Raw genomic sequence first — 24,933 nt, 5'->3', positions numbered from 1 at the left:
CAGGTTTCTGTGAAGCACAAGGTAGCAGAGGTTGAAAAGTCCATGTTTGTATGGGTAAGGAGATGTAGTTGATCTGTTTTGTTATGAAGAGAGCAGAGATTCGCTACATGAATACTCGGCAGCGCTGTTCGAAAGTCGCGCTGATGAAGCCTGACCAGCGTGCCAGCTTATTTCCCTCACCTGCGTCACTTTTTTTTTTTCAACAAAAGAACTGGAGTGCTCCACACTGTGGCTGCCATCCGTGGCACCATCTTGAACTTATATGTCATGTACAGTAAGTGATTTGTGTGTCATTCATAACTGTGAATATGAAAACATTAATGGAGCAGTTTTCAGTGTATCAGGCTTAAGACAAAGAGTGAATGTGTGTTTACTCTAAAGGAACTGAATGAATGTGGCTGTCTGGGCTTTTGAAGTAGCTTTTTAAAAAATTCACTTGACATTGTCTAACAAAATGATCTATAAAACACAAAGTAGAGCGTGATTTAGGGAGTGACAAGGAGGAGGGCGTGGTCTGGCCGTGATGGAGCACCGCCAGCGCTGAATCAGCTGATCAGCGGGAGAGCTGCTCTCTCTCTCAAACCGGCGTCTCCGGCCGCCCCTTATCTCGCTCTCTCGCTGATCAGCTGATTCCCACGCAGAGGCGTGGGGAGAGGGAAAGGGCGAGTGGAAACACACAGAGAGAGAGAGGAGAGAGAGAGAAGAACTTGCTCGCCGGCTTCCGGACACCCTGTCGCCCGGTCCTCAACCGCTCCACCCTCTGGCGGACGCCAGCTAACTCCTCCCCCGGCAGATGGCAGCGAGTCCTCCGGCCCCTGGCAGACGGAACCACTCTTCCCCTTCCCGGCAGATGAACACAATTCCTCCAGCTCTCTGCGGCCGGCAGCGACCCCTCCGTCCCCAGGCAGACGGCCACGGCTGCTCCCCTGGTAGATGGCAGCGACAGTACATCCCTCTTCCCTCCCGGGCTTCGGCACCACTGTAACAGGTAAAGGTTGGGCAAGGAGGAGGCGGGAACCAGCTGAACAGTCAACATAAAGTTTAATGGTCAACATAAACTTAAACCAACATAAAATATAAGGACACACACACAACGCAGCCGATTGCATCTCTATTTCTCGAACCAGAGTCTCCAGCCGCCCCTTATCTCACTCTCCCGCTGATTAGCTGATTCAGGCAAGGCCACGGCCCGGCCACGCCCTCCTCCTCATCACAACAATCAATTTAAGATATTATAAAATTATTTATTTATGTCTTTAATGTATTCTAAATTTTGTACAGCATCTTTTAAGAGTCTTCTTTTAAAAGAGACCATTTTATTTTGAGTCTGTCCTTGAGTCTGTGCTCAAAAAAGATCCACCAGTTAAAGTAGTTGACCTAAAAATGGAAAATGTACATTTACTCACTCATTTACTTGCCCTTATGTTGTTCAAACCCCATATGCTGTTACTTTTTCATGGAAAATAAAAATAGACATTTTAAGCAGCTCTATCCCATAGAATAACAGTTTATAGGAGCTGTCAAGTTTCATAAAGGACAAATACTATAAAGCACTATTAAAGGTTCAGTATAAAGACACCATAACAGTAGTCCATATGACTTGTGCACTTAATTCATAGCTTTCTGGGGCCATACAACAGCTTTGTTTTGTATGGACTATATTTATGATATAATTTTTTTTCTCCCCTTTTCTCCCCAATTTGGATTGCCCAATTCCCAATTCCTAAGTCCTCATGGTGGCGTAGTGACTCGCCTCAATCCGGGTGGCGGAGGACGAATCTCAGTTGCCTCCGCGTCTGAGATCATCAGTCCGTGCATCTTATCACGTGGCTTGTTGAGCATTACCATTTCTTGTCAAAGCAATCGTGAAGCTGGGTTCATGATTCGCGTCAGGCCGGCAACGGCAGCATCAAACATCACTTTGAATTCCACATGAAGAGCACTTGCAGACAAAAACATTTGCGTTTTGGTGATAGATAAGATTTACGTGCTTCTGTGGTAATTAAAACGTGCCTTACATAAGCTGAAAAATACTTGATTTCAATCACAAGTCCCATCTGGGATTATTTTGTACATCAAATAGTGTTAAGAGGTTCTTTCTCCTTCGTTTTCACTGACAGAGAAGCACTGTCAGAGATTCTTTTATTTACTGAGAAAACAACCTCTGCGACTCTATAATAAGAGAGAGCATAAACAGTCAACTAGAATGTCTATGGGACCGCCGCATTATGTTATTTTATGTAAAGCTTGTAGGCTCAATTTTGTAGAAAGGCTCTGGCACTATGGTGTGTGTGTCAGTGTAATGACTCTGGCCAGACTCATTACAAAGGTTCCGCCCTTCACACCAGTGTTTATGCTGTATTAACAGTAAATGTGTTAATCGCGATTAAGAAAAATTAACATGTTAAACTTATTAATTAATCGCATGCGTTAACGAATTAATTCTGACAGCTCAAATTTTTTTGTGAATCACTTCATATGATATGTTAAATACATTTATTTACACAGCAATTACAATAGCTGGAAAGAATGTATCATGCGTTTGAATTAAATATTTGTGTAAATATTTGGCTGTATTGATTCTGGTGCACAGCTGATTAAGGCCCCACTTCCACCTGGTATTACGATGCATCTCGGGTGATCCAATCAAATGTGATCAGGTGAGACACATCGTTGTTTACACCAGGTCATTTAAATGCATCTCCTGTGACCACTTGTGTTCGGATTTGGAGGGGAGGGTCTCTGTTTCATGACAACATACATCAATCACTATGTCAGTGTGTTACTGCATGATATTAAAGCACAACAAAGTCTGAAAAGACAAAGAAAGCGTCAAAAAACAGTGCGCTGTTTCTCCCAGATGCGGTTGAAATTTAATCTAAGCACAAACGCAACATGTCAAGCAGAATTACCTGTTACTTCAGTGGATTACTTTTATTAAAGGAGCTTCAGGTGTACGTGCTTGTCATCTGTATTGATATCAGACTCACTAAAGAAGATCCGTGAAGCTCTCATGAATGTAATGTACCCGCTATTTTAAATTGTCCAAATGGACGGTTATTTCCTTTTAAAGCCTCTCGTAAATGGCAAAGTTGACAACTTGTTTTAGCGCAGCGGTTGATTGACAGGTGAGGGGTGGTGCTTCGCTGCTGCCGGGACGCATTCAGGACGGATTACTGTTTACACCTTGTGGTATGGGGGGCGTGGTCATGTGTCGGTCTGTGGGAGAGGGAGAGCGGTAAGGCACGCCAGAGCGTCAGATTGGGGAGAGAGAGACCAGAGCCACCATCTGGAGCTGTTTATGCGTTTGGCCATCAAGAGCCCTTTTGTTAAGTTTTAAGACTGAGAGAAAATAATAAAAACTCACCTTTGACTGTTCGCTGTCTCCTGACTCCTCCTTTGTCCAGAACTAAAAGATCTGCTACAAACCTCAAATGCGATCTTGTCACATGCGTTTTTGGCCACATTCGTAAGTGGTTTTTGTGATCCCATCACGAAACGTTTTAGACCCCATTTGTGATCGGATCACCCGAAATGCATCTTAATACCATGTGGAAGCAATGCCTAAGATAACAACATTCTGGTGTGGATGCCAGATATTCAATCCCGGAATCATTATACATGACTAAGACGTTGATTTTTTCATTTTTCACATGTTCTGAAAAACAATCAAGTTTCTCACTTGATTGACAAGCTTTTTTGCTTTCTGCCTTATTTTGTGGTCACTATGAAAGGAGTATTCTAAAAGTATTCTAACAAAATTTTATAAAGTAACTGTTTTCTGAATACAGGTGCTTGAAAACGTAACGAGGACTGAATACTGTTACTTGCAGTTACATGTTTTCTGTTACAGCCTTACCCTGCACACACACTATCATACTCTCACACACATTATCAAACCTCTCTCATGCATATTACCAAACTTTATTTGAATGAAGGTTTGTGTAAGAGAGTGTGTGTACTGTGTGTAAGTGGCTTTGGGTTTGTGTGAGAGAGAATTTGATAGTGTGTGAGAGATTTAGTTTGACAGTTTCTGATTGGGAGTATTTTGCACCATTTTGGCCCACTCGTGTGGGAAAAGTAGCCCTGTTACCATAGTTAGTCTTTCATTCCTATGAGGAAAACAGGGAGAAATATCCAAAAGATTTGGCTAAAAAAACAATGAAAAACATGACAAAACACTGTTGTGTAGTTTTTTGCACTTCAAAGACCAAAAACCCAGAACTGAATTTGTATTGCCTGCCAGCCGACAACAATCGAGGCCAAGAGCACTGTGGCCAACTCTGAAATAAACCCTGAACTCTGAGCCAGTTAAGCAACACAATACTTAATCATGGTTATTGGTTCCAGAATACCAGTTTGGGGTTAGTTCATTCAATCCTGACACCCCGTCTACACTTGACTCATATGCTGACATGACACAACGGCATAAGGCTGTCAACACTGGATGAGTTGAAGTGAACATTCTAAATATCGTGCATAAAGCACTGAGCTATAAGATCCTGTATACTTCAGCAACTGTTAAATGGGTAAATAACCAGTATCATATTTTCAGGGTTTAAAAATTTTCAGGGTTCACCGGCCACTGTGGCTAGTAGTGTTCCATGGTCACTAGTCACTCACCAATTTCACTAGACAAATTCCCCACAGCACAAAAAGTGATAAAGGTACCTGGAGACTGTAACTGCATGCAATTGTTTGGACATTTTATTTGAACAAGAATTATTAAATTATTTTGCAGGACACAAGCCTAATGATTTAAGTCCCCTTTAGAATATCTGAAGGCAAACATGACCAGAAGTTGTAACCCCTTCATATTAAACAGTACTTGCCTCTAAGAAATGTTACCATTGTTCTATCATTGTTTAACAGTGAAATTTGTAATGATAAGGCCTTTAACACAGGTAAGACCATGGATGGCTCCACATTACTGTGGGTAGGTTAATGTTGATTGTCTTTTCAAAAAATTAAACTATAATATTTGTTATAAAAAAAACTAATTGCCTAAACACATTTAAACAGTTAACTTTACTGTTGTAATAAAAAGAAAGTCTAATAAATTTGCCCTAATAGATTTAATATGAATCTATACCAGTTACCTGTTATTGTTACTGCAGTTAAGGATGAGAATTAGGGATGGGCATGAGTACTCGAGTACTCGGTTACTCGGACGTGGCAGCAATGATCGATCATGAAAATGATGATCGATGGTGATCAAGCATGATGTGACTTTTCGCTTAATTCGAAATGCAGTGACAATTAACTGACAACTAAAAACTGTAACGAATGAGGCTGGTATCCCTTCAGCCGACCACCAGAGGGAGCCCTCTCCCGAATACTTACACTGTACCGTTTCTTCTATGGTTACTTCCTGTTTGAACCATATAAATAGCCATGCTCTTGCATTGTGCCTTTGTGAAGTATTGCCAGTTTCACTGCTTTACCAAGCATTATTTTCATTGCCTGTTTATTTGTCTACTTGTTATGACCATTGTGCCTGTTTCACTGGATTACCATTATTTGATTACTGTTTTGCTCTGTTTGCCTGGTTGGACTGATTAGCTGTGTAACGACTACTTTGCCTGCTTCAACGATTACATCTCTGCCTAGTGTCTTGGATTTGTTTGCTGATTTTAATAAACTTCTTGCATATGGATTCTACCTTCGCCTCCATGTCGAGTCCCTTACAGAATACTTCGCCACCAATGAATCCAGCGGAAGTTTCTCAGCTCCAGGCTGGATTCGCTCACCAGAGCGAACTGCTGAAAAGTTTTCAGGAAAAACTGGACCGCCTAAGAGCTGTACATGAGAACCTCACCCGTTATATCCACTCTCTTCCATCTCCACAAGCTACACCGGTAAGTTTCGCTCTTCCTGATAAATTTGATGGCTCACCAGAGAAATGTAAGGGATTTTTACGTCAATGTAAAGTCTATTTCTCCAATCAATAAGAATCTTTCAGTCAGGAGTCCAAGAAATGTGCATTTATGATGACGTTACTTACCGGTAAAGTGTTAGACTGGGCCTCAAACCCAAAATAATCGGCTTCAAACCTCATTCGATTACTCCGCTTCCCAGATCCACGAAGTGTTTGAATACCCAATGGGAGGTAAAGATGTCTCTGTTCAGCTGCTTCATGTATGCCAGGGTTCACGTTCTGCAGCTGACTTTGCCGTACACTTCAGGACATTAGCAGCCCAAAGTGGATGGAATGAAATTGCACTCAAGACTGTGTTCAGAGAGGGACTGAACTACAGTCTGCAGGCAGAACTCGCGTGTAAGGGTGAGGATTCAACTCTCACTGAATTCATTTCATTGGCAGTAAGGATTTATAATTAACTGCACTATTCACCATGCTCAAAGATTAGCTCCAATTCACGACCATCAGTCCATAGTCAAGTCCAGGCATGCCCCGAAGCTCCTAAACCGATGCAGATCACCTATACCAGATTTTCTGATGACGAACGTGATCGTCATCGTCGGGAGCGACTGTGTTATTACTGTGGTGAAGAGAATCATCGACACTCCACATGCTCTCACAAAGGCAAGAAATATCAAGACTCCAGAACTATTGTGAGTACCATGAACATTTCATCTTCCACAAACCACAGTTTCTCTCTTCCCACTGAGCACTCATTTGATAAAATGAAATCTGTTTCTGCACTCGTCGACTCAGGGGCTGCTATGAATAATTCACCAAGGGCTAGTAAGAGAGCTCCATATCCCTACAGCACCTAGTATACCCACCATTAACATTACTGCTGTAAATAATGCACCTATAGGCACAGGTATCACTCATCAATCTGTTCCAGTGACACCACAGGTTGGCTTGTTTCACACAGAGATCATATCTTTCTATATCATCGACTCACCCAAGTATCTTCTCATCCTGGGTCACCCATGGCTGGCTATCCATGATCCCATCTCCTGGAACCAGGGTGAGTTAAAACAATGGTCAGATTATTGTCAGTCTAATTGTCTTCATGTCAAAGTCATCATGTCATGTTTGACTACCAGTGTCGAAAGTCCTGAGAACCAAGCTCAAATCCAGGTCCCCAGGGAGTATTCTGAATTAACCGAGGTATTCAGCATAGTCAAGGCAACCCAACTACCCCCTCATCCATGGGACTGCGCTGTTGAGTTACTACCCAACATGGCACCCCCGAGGAGCAAAGCCTATCCATTGTCAAGACCTGAAACCATGGCCATGGAAACTTACGTCGAGGAGGATTTAGCTTCAGGGTTCATTCGTCCTTCCACTTCACCAGCTGCAGCAGGCTTTTTCTTCATCGAGAAGAAAGATGGAGGGCTCCGTCCATGCATAGACTACCGAGGATTGAACACAGTAACAATCAAGTACAGGTACCCACTCCCTCTTGTTCCGTCTGCCCTAGAACAACTACGTGAAGCATGCATCTACACAAAACTGGATTTGAGAAGTGCATACAACCTGATTCGTATCAAAGAGGGAGATGAGTGGAAGTACCACTAGGGGGCACTATGAATTCCAGGTGATGCCTTATGGCCTGGCCAACACACCAGATGTGTTCCAGTCATTCATCAATGAGATCTTCAGAGACCTCCTCAACAGATGTATCATCGCCTACATTGACGACAAACTCATATAATCCCAGGATAAAGCACAACACAAAGACGTTAAAATGGTCCTCTCCTGCCTACTGAAACACCAGCTCTACGTGAAAGCAGAGAAATGTGAGTTCCATGTTACCCATACAACGTTCTTAGGGTATATCATCAGCCATAGAGGTGTTGAGATGGATGACTCCAAGTTCAAGGCAGTCACGGAGTGGCCAAGACCCAACAATGTTAAGGAGCTACAACGTTTCCTGGGTTTTGTGAACTTCTACAGGAGGTTTATCCGCAACTACAGTCTCATCTCTGCCCCCCTAATGTCTTTGCTCAAAGGAAAACCGTCCAAGCTACCATGGATTGACTCTGCTCAAAATGCCTTCAACACCCTCAAGATAAGTTTCACGACCACCCCCATTCTAAAGCACCCAGATCCTAACCAACCGTTCATTGTGGAAGTGGATGCCTCAGACTGTGGCATAGGGGCGGTTCTCTCTCAGCGCCACGGTAACCCCAGAAAACGTTATCCTTGTGCTTTTCCCACATTGAACGCAGCAGAAAGGAACTATGATGTTGGAAATAAAGAACTACTCTCCATGAAGGCTGCGCTAGAAGAGTGGTGCCACTGGCTTGAAGGTTCTGTCCATCCATTCCTAGTAATCACCGAACATAAACTCAAATACATCAAGGGAGCAAAATGTCTGAATCCACGACAAGCCCGATGGTCACTCTTCTTCACAAGGTTCTAATTCATAGTCACCTACCGCCCTGGCAGTAATAACTGCAAAACTGATGCTCTCTCCCGTCGTCATGATCCCCTTCACAACATACCTCAAAACGAGTCTATACTCCCACCTTCTGTCATCATAGCACCAATAAGCTGGGACATCGTGGAAGAGATCCAAAGAGCCCAACAAGCAGACCCAGCACCACCTGAATGCCTTCCAACAAAACATTATATACCACACACTCTATGCCAAAGAACAATCCAATGGATCCATACCTCCCTCAGCACTGGACACCCTGGCATCCAGAAAACTATAAGCTTGGTACGTAACTCATTTTGGTGGCCTTCAATCATTAATGAGGTCACTGCATACATTAAAGCATGTCAAGTTTGTGCAAAGTCTAAAACCCCCAGGGAACTGCCAGCCAGCCTGCTACAGCCACTGCCTATCCCTCTGACACCCTGGTCCCATCTGTCTGTCGACTTCATCACCGATCTGCCAAACTCCAATGGGTATACCACCATCATTGTTATCATTGATCGTTTCTCTAAGTCATGCAGACTAATTCCCATGAAAGGTCTACCCACTGCCATGGAAACCGCTAATGATCTGTTCCACCAAGTTTTCAGAAGGTCTGCCAGAAGACATAGTGTCTGACTGGGGACCACAGTTCACTTCCAGAGTATGGCAGGCTTTCTGTAAACAGCTTGTCATCAACGTCAGCCTCACGTCTGGTTATCATCCTCAGGCAAATGGACAGGTGGAGACACTAAACCAGGAAATAGGCAGATACCTCAGGTCTTACTGCAGTCAAGAACAACAGAGGTAGAGCGACTTCCTCCTATAGGCTGAATACGCCCAGAACTCCCTCACGCACTCTTCTACTGGACTCACTCCCTTCCAATGTGTGCTGGGCTACCAACTTCCATGAGACCTCAAGCTGCAGCTACCCTGCAAGAAACTCAGCCCCAGGTATGTTGGTCCGTTCAGAATTATAAGACAAATCAATCCTGTAACTTACTGACTGGAGCTACCTGCTAACTACCGCATCTCTCCATACTTTCATGTGTCATCGTTGAAACCTGTCCACCTGACATCTGGCCCCGGAACCACAGATCCTGAGCCTCCTCCATTGGAGATAGACGGATAACCTGCTTACATGGTCAGAGAGATCATAGACTCATGTCGTCGAGGGGACCAGATGCAGTAGCTGGTGGACTGGGAAGGTTATGAACCAGAGGAGAGATCTTTGGTAGCCGCCAAGGACATTCTGGACCCATCATTGATCCATGACTTCCAAGCAAACCCGAATCGTCCTGCACCACGACCAAGGGGACAACCCAGGAGAAGAAAACCGGGAGTTGTTCATGGGGGGGTTCTGTAATGAATGAGGCTGGTATCCCTTCAGCCAACCACCAGAGGGAGCCCTCTCCCGAATACTGACACTGTACCGTTTCTTCTATGGTTACTTCCTGTTTGAACCATATAAATAGCCATGCTCTTCCATTGTGACATTGCGAAGTATTGCCAGTTTCACTGCCTTACCAAGCAGTGGCTTGGTGCCTTCATTGCCTGTTTATTTGCCTACTTGTTATGACCATTGTGCCTGTTTCACTGGATTACCATTATTGGATTATTGTTTTGCTCTGTTTGCCTGGTTGGACTGATTAGCTGTGTAACAACTACTTTGCCTGCTTCAATGATTATGTCTCTGCCTAGTGTCTTGGATTTGTTTGCTGATTATAATAAACTTCTTGCATATGGATTCTACCCTCCATGTTGAGGTCCTTACAAACACAAACGTGTCAAAGAGGGAGCATATTTTTAATTTTGAGATTGATTATGTTATGATTTTGAGGGGTATACTGATTGTTAGAGACGTCTCATAGCAAACAAACTGATATGATGCTGCAATGCTATCATTACGATCATCAAAAGAAAGTGTAATTAACCATGTTTCGAACAGCTGTTTCTGCAAAATGTTTGCTAAACATGTTTTATTATCATTTAATGTAAGAACTTTGACTCGTTAATGGATATTACTTAATAAAAGTGAATGTTTGTCACTGACTGTAAATCTCGCTGCCCTGGGTGCCGACATGTTTGCGTGATGTAACACACTTCCATCTCGAAATTCCAACTTGCTGAGTTGACTGGAACACTTCATGAATCATCACAGCAACAACAATATGGAGCATCACGGCTTTCCCCACAGGAGGGAACACTTGGGGACACACACACACAAGGCACGTGTGGCAGTGGACTCAACGCGCTGTGAGTGTTTCAAACAGCTTGACAGAGCACAGCTAAATGGAACAGAATGCAGTGCCTTCAAAACTGAACTTCAGCTTAACACGCATATTAAAAAACAGCCAACCGCGATTAGAAAATAGTTCAGACAGTCAATAAAAAAGTTGGGGCGCTCTTACTAAGATTACTACGGTAACCTGAAGGAAGAAAAGACAGAGACGCGTGTTGTGCACATTCTTTTTTTTATGTTGGGCAGCAAATCTTCACATAATGACAAAATATGATGCATTACATTTTGATTATGCAATCTTTTGTACATTTTGTAACAGATTATTTTATAACAGCCTATAATAATGTTATATATACAGTTATGTACATGTCATTGCCCCTCGAGTACTCGACACGTACACGAGTAATTAGTCGGAAGTATGTCGGAGAACTCGAGTAGACAAAATGGCCAAAATGCCCATCCCTAATGAGTATGTGTATTTTAAAAACTGATGATGTGTATTTGTCTCCTCTTTAGTGCTGTTTATAATGTAGGGGCTGACTAGCCATTTGAGAGGTTTGACTGCCTCCACATAAAGCATTATACTAGAATTCAAATGTGTTTTTTGGTCAACGTCGGCCGCCTTGATAAACTACCTGCCAAAGTGGCAAGTAAGAGTGACAGAGTTACCTGCCACTGCCAATTTTTACCCGCATTTGGAGGGTTGGCAGTTGTTAATTTCAAACCCTGCATATTTTATTTTAAACTAAAATCCAACTGGTAAAACACTTGTTATATATCTATTAATATAATGTTATTGTCACAAAAACTGCATATGCATGTGGTTAGAATTTATTTTGGACACATTTTATATTTGGTGTCCTTAACTACTATGTACTTAAGTATTTGATACAATGTACTTACTATGTACATATGTGTTTTGCATTGTACTTACATTTAAAGTTCCTGCATTTGATTACATCAAATGTACATGTAGTTACACTGTTAACCTAACCCCAACCCTTACCCTAAACACTAACCCTAATCCTACTCCTTAACCTTACCCGTACCTCAACCTCAGTAGCAGTAAATGAGAATCTTGACAATTTACAATAAATACATTGTGTGTAGCCTATTTTAATGTTAGTAGATAGTAAAGACACCTAATATAAAGTGGGACCAATTTTTTTTATTTTTTATTATTAGACCAGAGAGTGCGTGTAAGTGGTTTGATAGTGTATGAGAGGGAGAGTACAGTATGATGGTGCGTGAGATAGTAAAGTTTGAAATATGTCTTGAATGGCCTCTAATAACAAGCAGCAGGGGAGAACAGGATAAACAGAGCGCAAGGTAAAATAAATACAAAGAATTGTATATAGATATATCAGCCTGAGGATATGCATACACAAAGACAGGAACTGTGAGTGGGTATATATTAAAGTATGATGTTTGTGTGCTAACACTGTACCAAATATCTTCCAGGGTTCCCTATTCAAATCAACTAATCAACCATTTACTGCCTCACCAATCAACGTCTCTACTAGCACCAAAGGCTAAAGACAACATCTACAAACACACACACACACACAGAAAAAAATCATTTTCTTAACCAGTATTTCTGTCTTATTTTTTTCAGTAAAAATATCGAAACATCCTTAAAGCAAAATAAAATTTACTTCAGCAGCAAAATTAGCATAAGATAAAATAAACTTAATTGAAGAAATATTCTCTGAAAACAAGTCTTATTATCTTACGCAATTTTGCTTCTCAAGTAATTGTATCTTGTTTTAATGATGTTTAGATATTTTTACAGGAAAAGAATACTCTCAAAAAGCTCTCCTTTTTTCTGCACCCCAAACACACTTACTTGCGCAAAGAAAGTGTTTTCTTAATGTGACTCACAGTGGAGGGCACAAATTAACACAATTCCAAGACAGCTTATCCTAACAGTCTGTAAAACCTATTATTATCTCTTAACTGCATTATGCATATTACTACAATAGTAAGTGAAGATTACACAGATAATTTATGTAAAGGGAACACTGGTTCACTGACAAGATGGAAGAGGTTATTATAATGCCTGGCCTGAGGGTCCCCTACACACATTCATCTTATTGTCCCACCACACAGAGAGAAAGTATCTCTCTTTTAGTTCACCTGATCCCTGACCTCCTAATCTAACTCATAAGAGATAGAGAAACTAGGCTAGAGGAAAGCAAAGAGAAAAGAATAATTCTGAGTGAACCACAGGGCTTATAAATTTAGAAGTTTGCTTTGGTATTGTTGGATTTTAGATTTTTTTACATATGCTTCTAATAATCATCTCATGATACATTACTTTTTGGCTTATGATGCTGATAAGTGAGCAAGACGCAATGGCCAAAGAACTCCACCTTGTCATTGTCAGTGCTTAGCACACATCTAAAATTCAAATGCACATTTTTAGCATTAAAATGTGCATTTTTATCTTAAATTAGAAAAATATTCAAATTTCGAAACTTGTGTTACAGCCTTAAGCCTTCCCAAAAGATAGACATAAATGTCAATGATCTGAAATGAAATGCTTAACAAGCACATATTGGAGTTGTCTTTGAGTGTCCACATATTTTTGGCCATAGAGAATATCAGTGTTTCCCAACCTTTTTTGCCATAAGTGTCCCCAAACAAAGCAAAACCAATTCTTTTCACATACCATCTGTAACCTGCTTAAGTACCCCCGGTTGGGAATCACTGGTGTATATCATCTGGGCCTCTGTTAGATTATGCTGCACCACTGTATTCTTTTAACTTTCTTGGTACATTTATAAAAAATAAAAAAAAATGTTTAACTTTATTCTTCACTTCTGGAAAAACTGCAGACACCACAATTCAGCTGTTGTGACTGCCACTTGGAAGATGGTAACATTTTTACCAGAATGAGTATATTTCAGTCAATACACACTTGGTGAAGATGATTGCTTTTGAGTGTCAGTGTGTCAAAGCTATTCAGATTGCATCCAAAAATGCTTTTAAAGTTGTGCAGAAAAACTACAGCTGTGTGGCTCTATTTCACTGCTCTTTTGGAAAATAAAACACAAGGAGCCAGTGGTTTAAAGAGCAGTTGCTGAGATCATTGTGTCCTTAAGCACGGCACGTTCTCGTAGGTTGCATCAGGGAGACAGTCCCTGCCATTTTATGATGGGTTTGAACCCCATCACCTCACCAGGAGCTGCACATGTAGCTCTGTAAGGCAGATACTGAGTTTGAAGGGTTTGTATCTGAGTTGCCTGTGACCCGAAAGGGGTTAAATCTCCACAACATGCAAACAAATTGAGCGTGTGAGAGAGAAAGATTGAACGAGGGAGGCAATGAGCGGAAATAAAATGTGACAGGTTTGTGTGGCCATCTCTGTTAAACTTCTGAGTGGGACCACTTGTGGAGAAGCAGAGCACTTTCCACATTCCATCAATGTCCAGGCTTTAAGAGTGAATGCAAATGGCCTATTTCTGTTCCTTGCCTCAGCTTGCTTTTCTGGCTTTTTACACTAGCTCAAGGTTGACATGTCATTTTAAACACTGCCCTTTTGAAAGAGAACAAAATATTCTGGACTGGACTGGAGCTAGACAGCACGCTAGAGTGTCTTTGATTACAAGAACTGTTATTGGGGACCTGGGTAGCTCAGCGAGTATTGACGCTGACTACCACCCCTGGAGTCGCGAGTTCGAATCCATGGCGTGTTGAGTGACTCCAGCCAGGTCTCCTAAGCAACCAAATTGGCCCTGTTGCTAGGGAGGGTAGAGTCACATGGGGTAACCTCCTCGTGGTCGCTATAATGTGGTGCGCTCTCGGTGGGGCGCGTGGTGAATTGTGCGTGGATGCCGCGGTGAATAGCGTGAAGCCTCCACACACGCTACGTCTCCGCGGTAACGTGCTTAACAAGCCACGTGATAAGATGCGTGAATTGACAGTCTTAGAAGTGGAGGCAACTGAGATTTGTCCTCCACCACCCGGATTGAGGCGAATCACTACACCACTACGAGGACTTAAAGCGCATTGGGAATTGGGCATTCCAAATTGGGGAGAAAAAGGGGAGAAAATCAAAAAAAGGTTTTGTAAAAAAAGTTAGTAACATAAAAAAACACTTCACAGGCTTTAGGTATATACCATAGATACTACCATAGTGACTCATACAGAGCTACCTAATAAGACCAGTCAAACCTCTGTGAACAGGTTTTATGTTTTTCTTCTTAATAAAAGCAGAATCTAAACTGATGGGGCAGGCTCACTCGTTAGTGAATTTTGGTTAATTGCTGCACTTTATCACTATATTTAAATGTAGTAATATAAAATAGTGTGTTTTCTAGTTTTATTAGTTTGCATTGCCTTCTTTAAATAACTTCAATGTTGTTACAGTAGTTACTTTTTGTTACTGATTTGTAGTGTAGCTAACTAATTTTTTAAAAGAGAAGCTTGACTGTAGTTTCACTACTACTACTACTACTACTTTACGTTTTGAGTATCTTGTTATTTGGGAAGCTACAGTTTCATAGAAGCTTCCTCAACACTGGTTTCAATATATGTATACACACATTAAGACTTGTTGCGAGATGACGTGCCCAGGATTGACGTCATGGGTGCCAAATGGCATTGGTTCTCACGTTTCTCATAACCAATCATGATGTGACAATTGAATCTACAGAAGCACGAATGAGATTTGAGAGCTACCATAGAGGACAAGTTTATCAATGAATAATGACTTACAATTTGATCTGTTCCTCACACAAAGCTATAATATATCATACAAGTTCTATGGACTTTTTATCATATTTGGAGCTTGACAGCCCTTGATGACTATTTGCTTTTGTTGAATATTAAAGAGCAGCATGAACATTCTTCATTAATTCACAAAAGTCATATAGATTTGAAACAACATGAGGGTGAGTTAAATGATGACAGATTCATTTTTGGGTGAACGATACTTTTAAAAAGCAATTTTAATCAATTCATGATTTGGCTTCCCTAATTAACATTTCTAAACTTGTGAGAAACCTTTGTCATGAGTAGGGCAAGCAACAATAAAAGGATTATCAATGTAATAATCTGCAGTCCAGTGGAAATGAGCAGCACCACTTGAGACAGAGCACTAAATCCAGCTTCCCTGTAAAAAAGCTCTCATATTATCCCTTCATTCCACTCTGAAACTGTCTTTCTTGCTCTTAAGTACACACACACACACACACACACACACACACACAAACTTATTCCACAAATAGAGAATGTGTCCTGTGAAGCCAAGGGACTTACAGTATATTCATTTTTATACGCAGAGACCTGTCGCATGGGTTAGAAAATGTTGCAATTTTTAGGCATCTTCCTGGTATAGGTGTCTTCCTCAGCTTTCCATTTAACAACGAACAAGAACACTGGGCGAATTCCAATAGAAAGTGATTATTCCTTAGCCCTACTCACTCCGAAGGACAGAGCTCTTGATGTGGGCACTCTAAAAGGAGCATGGCATTACTCTATGAATGTACCCTTTGCTAGCAGTCTTGTGGAAGGGCCTCCATTAAAAAATTCCTTTTCTTACTTTCATTTGGATTAACCCCACCCCTTCCCGCAGTTCCCTTCAAGGGCGCTAAAATGCAGTTTGGAAAATGCCCATTGTGTATGAAGACAACAAACTGTTGCTCTGTGTGACCTGAGACAAATCCTGACATACTCTTAAAGGGATAGTTCACCCAAAAATGAAAATTCTCTTATCATTTACTCACCCTCACGCCATCCCAGATGTGTATGATTTTCTTTCTTCTGCAGAACACAAAGACTTTTAGAAGGATATCTAAAAGTGTATGGTGACCAACATTTTGAAGCTCCAAAAGCACATAAAAACAGCATAAAAGTAATCCGTAAGATTCTAGTGATTAAATTCATGTCTTCAGAAGCCATATGATAAGTGTGGGTAAGAAACAGATTAATATTTAAAGGGGTCATGACATGAGGAATCAAATTTCCCTTGATCTTTTGGATAAGAGGTCAAAGTACTATAAAAACATACTGTAAGTTTCAGAACTGAAAACTTCCTCCTTAATAGAAAAAGAGTATTTATTTAAACCAAGCCGTAAAAATGTCTCATTTGGAATTTGTGGAACTTGTGATGTCACAAGGACTAAATACATCTGCATATGCAATGCCTATTTTTTCATCATTGCACCCTTGGCCCCTCCCACTGGTGCTCAGTGAGTCACACAGGTGAAGAGCAGAGAGATGGGGCCTGTCATGGGAAATTCATCCAAAGTGGATTTACACAGGACATCTTCATGTTCCTGTCAGGATTTAAATGTTTTTCTACAGAAACGTGCACCACATTTTTACTCGGTCTTGTCTCGGTCTCAGACAAAGAGGACTCAGGATTTTATTTAAAGACCGGTAAAGACCACAACTGCGGGGATATCACTAAATTGCCTGTGCATTGTCTGATTTATTTGTTAACATCATTACTGTGACTGGATGTAAAACCTCCTGCTTCAAATGCAAGCAATAACTTGACTCATTTCTAATTTTACATTTTTGTTACTGTTAACGGCTGTCACCCCTCCCTGTCCCCCTTCACACGCACTCCAAGAAAGTGAATGCGGGAGACAGGAGAAGAAACTGTGGCTGTCTGAAAGATGTCAGACAAATCTTCTGTAATACAATTTGGCTACCTAAACCAGTGTTTCCCAACCACTGTGCCCACTAGTGTGCCATCAAAGATTGTCAGGTGTGCCATGGAAAATTATCAAATTCCTCAAAATAAATAAATACAGTTTTTTCCGGTATTTTAGTGAAGGCATAGAGATGGTAGAAGAGTTTTAAAGTTGCCAATTCAGTATATTTTCCATTAAAAAGTATTTTATGCAACCAGTTTAAATATTTTGTCCATCAAAACATTATTGTTCTAACAAACTCCAGTCCGCTGTCAAACGCAACTCCTCACATGCCCACAAAATGATGCTTCATCATCATTTGTAGTAAAATCGTTCAGTCAGTGAACCAAATGAATGAATAGAAAACAACAGGTGTATTGTTTTACTCAAAGACTAAAAGCTGTTTATTTGTGCACAGCATAGTTACAGATGTTATGAACAGACGTGGCTTACTTGTCGTGTTTCTCTCATGAAACATAAAAAGAATATGAGAAACTGTTACATACAATTACTAAAATCAAATTCTCCTGTTTTAAACAGGTCCAAAAACACCATGATACGATGTGTAGATTCTCTGTAATCTTCACGGAGCGTGTTTGACATCTGAACTGGTGAATGGAGGCCGGGCGGCTTCTCCCGGGTCCTAGTGCCTGCCGAATCCAACCTCTGTCAGTGCGACTTATGTTTTTTTCTCTCTATCAACAACACGATTTTGACCCACTGCGACTTATATTCAGGTTCGACTTTATTTCCGGAAAATACAGTAAATAAATAAATAAATAATGTATTTGCTGTGCCGTTGCAAGAATTAATTTGCAAGAACAACTCTACAAATTGGAAAAGACACAAATTTGTTAGTTTTTCATTATCCAGTTAGCGCTCTTGGCATCTGTGACCTCATTATACAGCGTACCTATGTTACTTGAATTTTTTGTATAGCCGAATTTCAAACATTACGAGTGGTGAAAGCCATATCGGGATAGTGGTGTGCCATGGGATTTTTTATTTGTAAAAAGTGTGCCATGGCAGAAAAATGGTTGGGAAACACTGACCTAAACCACAAAGAGTTAATCTGCAAAAAAGCGTCCAAAAGAAAACACAGCAGTATGTAAATTCTGCAATGCAATGCTTACCGAGATGGCTGGGACCATGTCAAACTTTTATCGGTACTTAGAAAGGAAGCATAAAGAAAGGGAAGGGAAGTGTAAGTGATGCTAGCAAAGCTAGCTAGCTACATTAGCAATCTGCTTCTTGCTGCATTCCATTCAACTCGGAAAGTCGGATTTTCCAACTTCCTACTAGGAAATGTGCAATGGAACACCACTTGAAGTCATAATTACAACTTGGAAAGTCGTGCGGAAATTTTAAACTCAGATTTCGCCGAGATGCAGGTGTGTGACCAGGAAGATGTACAAAATAAGTGATAAACATTCACTTTTATTAAATAATATTGATAAATTAGTCAAAGTTCCTACATTACATGATATTAAACCATGTTTAACAAACGTTGGCAGAGTAGCAGGTGTTCAAAACATGCTAAATTATACTCTCTTTTGATAATCGTAGACCTGTAGCACAAATGCTAGCGTTGCAGATTGTTTATGAATTGGACTGATGGGAGACATCTGTGGTGACAGTCAAACACCTGCTAAGCTAATGGGAGCGTTGCAGTTTTGTTTCCTTTAACGTCATCTTCCGAGCATCTGCCATTGGAACGCCTTTATTTGGAGATCGGAGATATCAAGTGGAATATGCAGTGTGGGACTCGCACTGGTCTGGTCTTGGTCTTGACTTGGTCTCAACCCCTCAAAGTCTTGGTCTTGTCTCAGTCTCGATACACTCTGGTCTTGGTCTTGACTTGGTCTCGGTTTAGGTGGTCTTGACTACAACACTTGTACAACTACAACTTTCAAAAACGCGTCTCATTCTGCTGCTGCCACTGACTGGGAGAAACACATGCCATACTGTGTGTAAACAAACTGGGAAAATGTGAGATGTGAAGACCAGCGTCTCTGCTTTGGCCTGTTGAAGCCGGCTGAAGCAGCCCAATGCCCCCACCATGGACAGTTTACGTTTGTGTATTCAGTAGTGATGGGTCGTTCATGAACAATATGTTCATTTTGAACGAAACTTTTATGTGACTCAGAAGAACGAGTAGTCTCAGAGAGTGATTCGTTCATTTTGTGTTGGCCGCGCATGTGCATTGCGCAACCTCCGTTCATTTGTTATGTGAAAACCACACAGGTGCTGTACAGGAAACAGAAATGATTAGTTCACCTTTCAACTCTTTTAGTCAGAGTCGTTCGTTCTTTTGTCACGTGACAGCCGTATATGCTATGCATTGCTCACAGAGGAAACAGAAATGATTAGTTCACCTCTCTAGTCATCTGGTCCGAGTCGTTCGTTCTTTTGTCACGTGACAGCCGAGCGTATACGGCTGTCACGTGACAAAAGAACGAACGACTCTGACAAGAAGATTCCAGAGGTGAACTAATCTTTCTGTTTCTCATAATTTGTCCTTGGCTGCAATATAATTTTTCCTTATTGGGACTATAATCAAAGTTTGCATAAGTAGACGTGTTGGGGGGAATTTGGCTATTGAAAATGTAAAATTTTAATTTAATTCTGCTCAAATGAACAAAATGACTTGAATAAGGATTCATTCATTTTGCTGAACGAGACTCAAAGATCCAGGTCAGTAAAATTATCAAATCTTCCCATCACTAGTATTCAGAACATCTCAGCGAGATTTGTATGTTTTTGGCTCATATTATGAACGTGATTGATTGTGAACCAGTCACTGGACTGTTATTGAAGGATGGGGCAGTTAAAACACACTATTGGACTGCAGATTCGTAAGTAAACAATTTCATTCATGAATATTTCACATGTCATGACTGTTTGATAGTTTATGGTGCTGCTATATTAATGTGTTGGATGTGGGTTATATGTTAATACTGAAATGTAGTTTTATAAATGTTGTGGTCTTACGGAGTTTATTAATTTTCTTCGGATCGCGTTTCAAATATGGCTCTATTGGAAGGGCTGCATGATGTTAGCCAATCACAACAGTGGGCGTTTACACTGAAGACAGCTTAAAACCGAGCGTTTCAGACAGAGGGCCAGAGACAGGGTGGAAAATTATTCTATATGACTAAATATGACTGTTTTTGTGCAAAAAAAAACTTTACTAACATTATAAATGGACCTCAGGGAAGATAATAAAATTATTAAAAAAAGAGTATGTCTTGACCCCTTTTTTTTTTTTACTAAAAAAGGTCCTTTTTACTATAAATCTCCACTTTCATATTCTTCTTCTTTTAATTTTGGTGATTCATATTCTTTGTACATATCGCCACTTACTAGGCAGGGAGGATAATTTATAGTAAAAAAGGACTACAATATTGATATATGGAGTCTTGGAATACTTTTATGCTGCATTTAAGTGCTTTTTGAGCTTCAAAATGTTGGTACCCATTCACTTGCATTGTCATGACCTAAAGACAGGAGATACAGTATTCTTCTAAAAATCTTAGTTTGTGTTCAACAAAAGAAGGAAAGTAATACATATCTAGGATGGCATGAAAGTGAATAAATGATGAGAGAATCTTCATTTTTGGGATAGTTCACCCCAAAATAAAAACTGACATTTTTTTTAATCCTCAAGTCATTCTAAACCTGTAAATTTAACACTAAAGGAGTTAGGCAGAATAACAGGGACAGACACACTTAGTCCCCACTCACTTTGTTTATATGGGAAAGAGCAGCATCAACATTCTTCAAAATTTCTCCTCGTGTTCTACGGAAGAAAGAAAGTGCAGGTTTGGATTGACATGAGGGTGAGTGATGACAGAATTTTCTTTTTTGGGTAAACTTCAAGACTGAGTACATACAGGAGAACTTGATCATGAAAATTCATAAATGCGTTATTAGGGTATCAACATGCTATGCCCATTTCTTCTTTCTGCATTTCATGCATCTCAAAGTCACTGTTGCCAAATAATCAACCTTTCGGCAAACAGTCTGTATGTTAATAGGTATATGTGCTGGTGTGTGTGTGGGTGGTGTGAAATTCTAAGAATATTAAGTGAGCATGTTCTCTGGATTGCTATTAACAACTCTATAATTAATGTTGTATACTCAGTAGGGTGTAGGGACTATAAAGGGGATCCAGGGGCCGCTGGCTAAGTGAGTGTGCTGAGAGGACATCCATCACCTCTCTTCTCTGTGGTGGCCCCTCTCAGACAAAAAGAGCACTCTATAGAAAGTCAGGCCCTGTCTAACACAGAAATGTCCAATTTGAACAGAATCACTACAGGCCATTATTTGTCATCTTCAAAATTCCCTCTGGTTATAGGAGATCGGACTGGGTCTCTCACCAAACCTTTAGAATATCCATAAGTACGTAGCGATTATATAAAGCACAGGACCTATAAGAAGTTAATTGGAAACCCATGCAAGATAATTTTCTCACCTTAATTCATACCTCTTGGAAGCGTTTGACTGAATACACCTCTATAATATCTCTAGCTTTGAAACTGATCAGACTAAGTGTCACCTCATATGTTGGACAGAACAACGAAGGGCTGAAATAAAGCAAAACTCCGAAGGATGAAGTCCCCATTAACCCAACCAGCCCCCTTCTCAATAAAAATTAATTAAATCCAATAAAGAGTTTAGGCAGTCAATTGTGAAGTGCTCAAACATGGATGTGTACTGTGTACTGATGGGGTTTTGTGGAATGATCGAGCATTTCTAATTGGCATTCAGTCATGTCTCCCTCATTCTCTTTATTCACTTGATCTGGGCACAATCTGCAGTTTCCTGATATGGCTCTCAGTTTTCTATGAATCAGCCCTTGAGTATCTCCATTCATGGTGCCTGGTTTAAAGGGTTTACCAGTCTGACTTTCTTAGGACTTTGTGTTCTTGGTGTCCGGTCGCTTTGAGAGGTGGAAGAAGAAGCAAGTCCCTCAAATCATAAAACTACAGTAAGACATAAAAGGTGACGTTTGTTTGGAGCACACACACAACTCATTACGTTGCTCATTAATTAACAGATGACAAAGCAGCTGCATGCATATCAGCCTGTGGTGTAAATGGGAAAATGTGTGTGTTAATTTTTCAAATGATTATGCAAATTTCCGCCAAGCAGTCGAAGGTTATCACGTCTGCACGTAAGGCAGTAATTACCACCTCCAGGGATAAGCATGAGAAGTGATCAATAATTAAAAGAGTTTAGTGTGAAACCAAGTACTGTATTTAAAACATGACCTTAACCAAGAAATAAAGCGAAGGGGTCGAAGCAAAAAGGTTGAAATTTGTAGATGAATAGAAATTCACAAATGAGGCCTAGACATATACAGTACTGTGCAAAAGTCTTAGGCATATATGATGTTTCATAAAAACATTCGTCTTAGATGGTTATTTATATCTTCAGCTTTAGTGTGTCAATAGGAAATATACATTTTAGACTCCCAAATGTTCCTTTTCCAAATAGAAAAGAACAGCAGAACAGGGAGCCCTGCAACAGATGGCATGACCCCCACAGAGCCCTCCACTAAACATCAAGTCAGTCTAGGATTACATGAATAGACAGAAGCAATTGAGACAGCCTACATAGATAGAATAACTGTGGTGAATTTTCCAAGAAGCTTGGAACGTCTTCTCTGCAAACCACAAAGGTAGTCACACTGAAAACTGATTTAGCTTTTTTTTCCCCCAATGTTTACTGTACTTTGTATGACGTTAATTGATAAATGAAAACTATGTATGGGCTGAGCTCCCCTTAGGCTGAATTTTAATGAAATGTTTTAAACCTATTAGTATTGAAATGTATCAAACCTATTACAGTTGAAATTAGATTTTGTGGCACTGCTAATATCGTTGGCTCCTTTCTGATAAACTACTTGTTTTTTTCCTCATTTAAGTCGTTTTGGTTAAAAGCAGCTGCTAAATGAATAAATATCAAGAAATGTAAAACTGAAAACACTGGAGTCAGGTGAAAGCAGTGAATGAAGGAAACCTGAGTAATTTAAACTATTAGGAAAACAGAGAAAGGGCACAAGTATGGGCTTAATTACGGAGAGCTTTGTAAAACAGCTTTGCTGAAACGCTCAATCCAAATTAAAAATGCCCTTAGATAAAACAGAGGAGCCATGCAACTGGTGATCGAATTAGGCGAGATTATGAACGTACTGTGTACTATGACTATGAGAGCACATGCTGTTATTGGATTTGTTTAATCAAGCGAATAATAAAATTGCTGCTTTTCAGGCAGGATAATCGTGAGCTAAACGACCATTATCCGTAATATAAATAACAATAAATAACAATTCTTAACAAACCCTTGAGAGTTCTGCAGCACTTCTATTTTTATTCAGCATCAAAACAGCTGGAGGTTTGTGCAGTGCTGAGATCTCATGTGGAACAGCATCTCCAAAGCCAAAGCCGTGAAACTTACAGAAAAAAATAGATTTGACAGCAGAATACTAGATCGACCAAAACATTACTCCCCCTGAAATCTATAGAAAAAGAGATACTGAGATACTCGTTCCTAAATTTATTTTAACCAGTGTTGCGGATTTTTTTAATAAGATAAGCCATTAATAAAAATGTCTGCCTTTTACTATCCGGTGGTATTTACAATTTAAACATCATGCATATTGCTATATAGCGATATTACGCTATAGCGTAAAAAAGCACAAACAGCGATCAGCACCTGAACATGCGTGCATATGCAAAACAACATGACAAAACTTTCAATAATAACATCCGCGTGCGTATGATTTACCTTCTTTTTTGGTCCAACTCGGGCGAATGTCCCAAAGTCACTGAATTAGAGTACCCTCAATCAAACTTCAGGTCAGATTAACATCTCGAAGCACTTCCCATATCGGAGACAGCTGCGTTATGCCAGTGATTTCACTCGCTAGTTTCGGACAGATGCTCCTCGCGCGAGGATCACCATTGGCTCAGCATCATTTACTTCACCCTCCCCTGAATGCTCACAACGCGGTGTCTGCACCGTGGATCCTATAAAACATTAACAGGAAATAAATGTTCCTTTTAACTTCAAACAAAGATTTTAAGAATACGTGTATGAATTATATGTAAAATTTTAAGTCCACTGAATCATGAATAAATCAGTTATCATTTGTAAAATGAATAAAGATTATTTCTGAAAAATGACTGGAACAATTAAACTGATTATTTAAAGTGAGTAATATCTTGTATTGAGTAGCCTACCAATTTCTGAAGAGAAACATTTCAAGACCATAAAATAAATATTTACTTGTTTGTTTTTCATCCCAAATGTTCTCACTGTATTTTAAAACAGAACGCGTAATGTAGGCTTCAAGCATCACCTTGATGAAATAAAAATTTGTGATTCTGTCGCAAGCTTCCCGCGAACCCTCCTGCGCCTCGTGTGCTCCGACTATTATGACAAATGACATGGGTTATGGAGGGTGCTGCCCCTGACACAGCATCAATAACGAAGCGGATCTGAGCACCCTGCTATTTGTAACACCACTGCCTCTTTGTGGTAAGCAGTGATATTGTCGCGAATCCGGAAAACTGGACTGGATGGTGACTGTGGGTTTTTGATTTGTGACAAATTACGGGGGCTAGTTGTCATACGGAGAAGCTGTCACATTTTTCGTAAATTTCATGGGGCAAGTTGTAACATGTTTTATATGATATAATTGTAA

General features: G+C 40.4%; 1 protein-coding gene across 1 annotated transcript in view; it reads right to left on the bottom strand.

Moving 5' to 3' along the window:
• Nucleotides 1-24,651, bottom strand: part of klhdc8b (kelch domain containing 8B) — a 271,701-nt gene extending 247,050 nt beyond the window's left edge. Inside the window, exons 1-2 of the mRNA XM_051662973.1 lie at nucleotides 24,589-24,651; nucleotides 24,015-24,256 (exon numbers count right to left, since the gene is read on the bottom strand). The gene's annotated coding sequence lies outside the window, so the exon portion shown is untranslated. The remainder of the gene's footprint in view (nucleotides 1-24,014; nucleotides 24,257-24,588) is intronic.
• Nucleotides 24,652-24,933: the final 282 nt, after the last annotated feature.

Source organism: Myxocyprinus asiaticus, chromosome 29 (genome assembly GCF_019703515.2).
Source record: "Myxocyprinus asiaticus isolate MX2 ecotype Aquarium Trade chromosome 29, UBuf_Myxa_2, whole genome shotgun sequence".
In the NCBI taxonomy this organism is placed as follows: Eukaryota; Metazoa; Chordata; class Actinopteri; order Cypriniformes; family Catostomidae; genus Myxocyprinus; species Myxocyprinus asiaticus.
Note: the sequence above shows the minus strand (reverse complement) of the source record. Positions and strands in the feature narration are given on the sequence as shown.